The 5,542-nt window shown below is 39.2% G+C and overlaps 1 non-coding gene across 1 annotated transcript; it reads right to left on the reverse strand.

Annotated features, from left to right (window-relative positions):
- Positions 1–5,155: 5,155 nt before the first annotated feature.
- Positions 5,156–5,263, reverse strand: LOC148564187 (small nucleolar RNA R71). The gene has a single exon (XR_015884319.1). It is a non-coding gene; the product is annotated as a small nucleolar RNA R71 (small nucleolar RNA).
- Between the last annotated feature and the right edge of the window lie 279 nt (positions 5,264–5,542).

Consider the following 5,542-nt stretch of genomic DNA (forward strand, 5'->3'; position numbering starts at 1 on the left):
TGTGGAATGATAAGAAAGAAAAGAATGAAAGAACGAAAAGAAAACGAGATAAGCAGAGATATAGTGGTGAGTCCACCGAGATTTGCTTTCTAGAGATACATCGGCCAATCCAGGAGATGGTTGCACTTATAAGACAGAGGTTGCTTACAGAGGTTATCAGTATATACATTGGCCAGAGAGAGCCTCACCTCTAAGATCGAGGTTTCTTACAGAGGTTTTGTTTGCGTACATCGGCTCAAGAGAGTCACACCTGTAAGACAGAGGTTTCTTACAGAGGTTATCAATACGTACGTTGGCCAGAGAGAGCCTCACCTGTAAGATCGAGGTTGCTTACGGATATTATGTTTGTGTACATCGGCTCAAGAGAGTCGCACCTGTAACACAGAGGTTGCTTACAAAGGTTATGGCATTAGAAGTCAAACTCAGACAAAGGTTGCTGAGTTAAGTCGGAATATAATTCAATAAATAACAGAGTAATCTTAAAGCCTTACAGAACACCGACTTAATTAAAGAACCTTATGATTCTTTTCTATAAGATATTTAGTAAAGGATGAGAGAATAGTGTGAAGATAATTTGATTTATTTATGTTGATAATCAAAAGACTGAATTAAAGGTAAATCGGCACGTGTGATTATGAGGTCACGAGAGGGTGACGATAGTTTGGTTATGGTGCCAAAGGATTGGGCTTTGTATGTGAATGATTGTACGGGAACACACGTAAATATGGAATGGCTTCCACGATAAGGGTTCACATGCTTTAGTTGGAGAATCAGCGCCTGCAAGTACTTAGAGATGTCATGTTTGACATACTTCATGTAAGAACCGAGAGTAATTAATCGTCTAAGTAAATAATTAGTATTTTCCAAAATAGGATTCAAAAATTTAGAATGAGAATTAGAGGATATAAATATGATTTTTGGACTCAGTAGATTTTTCTGAGTTACAAAATATATTTTCTGTGAAAAACCAAGTAAAACTGCGAACCGGCAGCCAAACCGGTCGAACCGATTTATGTTTGTCCGGTACAGTGCGAGAACAAATTAAAAACAGTTGAAAACCTTAGGAAAATATCAAAAATTGAAAACCGGGTGTAAATTTTAAAGATTTGGCCCAAAGTTGGGCCAAACGGTCTAAAAACGCTAACAGGTTGGACTGGGCCCAAGTTGGGCCCAAGCCCAACATATATATAAGCTTAAATGAACTCATCAGCACTCATTCACTCCCCCACAAACACAAAACACAGCTGCATTCAGAGGAGAAGGAGAAGAGAGAGAGCACTATTTACATACAACTTCTTTCGCTTGTATCTCAAGCTACGGTGCTCCGATTTGCGTGCCGTTAGTGGCTACACGAAGCTCTTGCCGAGCCCGTTACTTCTAGCTGAGCCTTATGGCAAGTTTATCGAAATCCTCTATCCAGTTTCCTGCCCTAAGAATTTTGAGTTTTTGGGTTTTGTGTTGAGTGAAATTTTATGATTTTGGGTGTTTAGGTACACTCTAGCACTTGATTACTATTGGGTTTTGCCCCAATCATCATTGGGTAAGGTGAGTAATTCAAATCTCTTGTGGTTTTGTGAATTTGATGAACCCTAGGTTGAATTGTTGTAAATTATGTGTATATAGATTGAGATTGTTATTGTTGGCATTATTGGAGCTTTGGAATGATTGTTGATGCTTGTTGAAGTTGGTTGGTGACTTGGTTGTGGTCGGAAGCTTGGTTTGCACTCAATTTGGGTTTTTGTGCATATTGGAAATTGGCCAAGGTATGATTTTGGTTTTCTCTATGTAGTATATAATATTTTTGGACACTTAGGCTAGTGACCCAATAGGATAGGATTGAACTAAATTGATTATTGAAATTGTTGTATAATGACATATGTTGAATTGATGATTTGGGTTGTTGATGAATTAAAATGTTGATGTTGATAGTATGGTATTGAAGATTGAGGTTGAAATTGATTCTGATGATTGTTGGTAATGGTGGAATGATGTTTGATTAATGTGTTGGTTGAAACATGAATGTATTGTTATGTATTTTATAATGGGAATTGATGTTTTCATAAGGTGGAGTGGTGAATTGAGGTATGGAAAGTGTGAAACCTGGTGTGTTTTGGGAGTTGATGAGATGGTGGTTTAATGTTGGTTGTGAAATTGGGAAATTGAGAACTTGTACAATTTTGGTAAAAATGAATTTTTGGTGACCTTTTACGAATCATAACTTGAGCCTCAGTGTTCCGAGGGTTACCTGAAACTGAAGGTCGATCTTGGATGAGATCTTCGGGTTTGATCGGAGCTGTTGGGTCCGACTTGCTGGATCTTGAGATGCTGCTGATCCTTGGTCACCAGAGGGTGATGGTACCTGGAAGAGACTTCGATGCTTAAGTTAGCACGGGCTTTAGGTAGGTTTTTGTGTAGAATTATAGTATGAGTTATACTTGGGTGCTCCAGTGTATTTATAGTAGTGTTGAGTGACCTACCTTGAGATAAGTTAATTACCTTTATTTTATCTTTTGTGGGTGATATCACTTATCTTTTGGTCAGCCACCTACGGGTGGGCTGTAATCCTCTGCTTTGGGCCTGCTTGGGCCTCCATGGATATTTGGCCGAGCTCTTTAGGAAGAGGTCGGTGACGAGCCAACCTTATAAGAGGTCGGTCGTTCTGGTCTTCATCCAACCGGATCGCATAGCTCGACCCAGGGTATGAACAGTGCCCCTGCCTGAGCTCGGACCTTTTCGTGAGATTGTGCTTTCTGAGTTTCAATCTCTTTGGGGAAGTCGTGCTCAAGCATCTTGGTCCCATCTGTTCTTCTGTTCGCGAGTTGTATTTAAATGCGAAGGTTTTTTTTACTTTCGCTCCTTTATTGTTGCATTTGTTTCTCGAGGGGGTTACTTTCTTGGGAATACGCACGCGTGATAAATGACTATTTTATGATTTATCTGGTATTTAATTGAGTGGTTTCATCAAGTCTTCACCCACTTATTCATACTAATTGCATGATTTTATAATTCCTTCCTAGTTTTGTTCTATGGTTCAAAACTTGTGTCCTAAAGATCTTTAATTTGTGTATTTTAAATTCTCCTTTATACCATTCGATGCCGTGATCCATGTGTTAAGTGTTTCAGGCTTTATAAGGCAGGAATGGCTTAGAGAATGGAGAGGAAGCTTGCAAAAAATGGAAGGAACACAAGAAATTAAGGAGATGACCAGCAAGCATCGAAGCGCACGCATGGCTCACGCGTGCGCGCGACATGGAGAAATTCGCAGCGACGCGTGCGCATGCCTGACGCGTACGCGCGGATTGGAGTCTGCACGAATGACGCGCACGCGTGGACGACACGTATGCGTGACAAGGAAAATCGCCGAATGACGCGCATGCGTGACCTGCGCAATCTGCAGAAATAACAGAAAATGATGGGGGTGATTTCGGGCTGCGTTTTGACCCAGTTTTCAGCCCAAAAATACAGAATAAAGCCAGGGAAGAAGAAGTGACTCAACACACAGAGAGATACACATTGACATATTCTCATTAGGATAGTTTTTTAGGTTTTTAGATATGAATTTAGAGAGGATTGCTTTCCCTCTAGGTTCTCTTTTGCATTCATAGTTTATTAGTTTTGCTTTTGGATATTGAAGAGTCATTACCTCCGTTGAAGACACTATTCTAGTTTGTTTCCTTACTTACTCTTTTATTTATTCCATATTCTTAATTCTTGTTTAGAGTAGTAATTGGATTATTTTCATGGATTGTTAATGCAAAGGATTACTTTTACTTTTAATTAATTTTAAAGCCCCATCTTATTTAATTTATCATGTTTTCTTCTTATATTTTTATGAGCGTTTTATTCATGTGAATGGAGTAAACTCCATACTTGACATGGGGTTGATTAAAAGGAGACACCTGAGTTAGAAGTCTTAAGTGCTGATTAAACTGGAAGTTATTGGCTAGTTCTATATTTACTAATGCTAGACCTTCCCAAGGGAGTGGACTAGGATTTGCGAATAAAAGTTAGCTCAATCACTTGACTTTCCTTTATTTAGTAAGGGTTAACTAAGTGAAAACAACAAACCTTTTTAATACTACACTTAAGAGATCCCAACAAGGATAGAACTTCCAATTAATCATTCCCCCAGTCAAGGCTTTTTATCTAGAATATTAATAATCATCCTTAGTTTTTATTGCTTTAATTTACAAGTATTTAATTGCTTATCAACCAAACTCAAACTCTCTTGGAAATTCATAATTAATAAAATAGCATCCTTTCTTGCAACTCATTGGGAGACGACCTGGGACTCATACTCCCAGTATTTTTTTTATTCTTAATTTTTGTGACGCCTTTCTAAATTGGTGACGCGGATTTTAGCTGGTTAAGAGCTATACTCGCAACATTGTTCTTACATTACAATCTCTTAATTGGCCTAACTTCTGCCACGCACCAGTTTTTGGCGCCGTTGCCGAGGAGTTGCAATTGTGTGCTAAATTATTAATTGGTGTGCGTATTTTTATTTTTATTTGCATATTTTATTTTTATTTTATTACCATGAGCTATACATTTCTCTCATTGAATGACGCGTTCACTGTCTGATCCGAGTTTAGCCACATTTGATCCTGAAATTGAAAGAACTATTTCACGTATTAGGTGAGCTCAATGTCGGTTAGCCTCTGAGGATGGTGAAATGATTGTTATCGATTCACCAGTCTCATCTGAGGGCGAATCTGAACCACCATCTGAGAGCGAAACAATCTCCTTTACTACTGATTTAGTTGATACACGTGCAGATAGAATGGCAGCACCTAGGAGGATTACTCTCTAGGAAGTTGGAGCCCCAGATTTTACAATGCAGCCGTATCAAGTAAATCATCCAACTCTGGCTGCAGATTTTGAACTGAAGACTGCATTAATCAACTTGATGCCCAAGTTTCATGGCTTACCTGCTCAGGATCCCATTAAGCACCTCAGGGATTTTCAGACAGCCTGTTCTACTGTTAGGCGTCAAGGTGCAAATGAAACTTCTATTCTGTTAACTGCCTTCCCGTTTTCTCTTGAGGGAAATGAGAGAGAGTGGTACTACTCCTAAACTGAAGCGACTATTACTAACTGGGATACGCTCAGGAGAGAATTTCTGGAAAAATACTTTCCAGCTGAAGTTACAGACAGACTGAGAAAAGAGATCTCCTGGATTGTTCAAGCTAAATCAGAAACTCTCTATGAGTACTGAGAGCGTTTTAAAAACCTTCTGGACGCATGCCCCCATCACATGATTGACAGGCTAGTGTTGATCAGTTATTTCACTCAAGGCATGAAGCCTCGGGATAAAACTATACTAGATGGATACAATCAACAAGGCGGCAACTACAACACAGGATTATAGTCAATACTGTGGTAGCTACTCATAACAAGAAGTCAATACTGTGGTAGCTACTTATAGTCAATACTGATGAATGCCCGCAACTCCAACAAGAAGACAATACTGTGGTAGCTACTCATAACTTCTATGACCGTCCGAATCAAGGATACAATCAACAAGGCGGCAACTACAACC

The sequence above is a fragment of the Arachis ipaensis genome, chromosome B5 (genome assembly GCF_059453495.1).
Source record: "Arachis ipaensis isolate K30076 ecotype BB chromosome B5, ASM5945349v1, whole genome shotgun sequence".
NCBI lineage: Eukaryota > Viridiplantae > Streptophyta > Magnoliopsida > Fabales > Fabaceae > Arachis > Arachis ipaensis.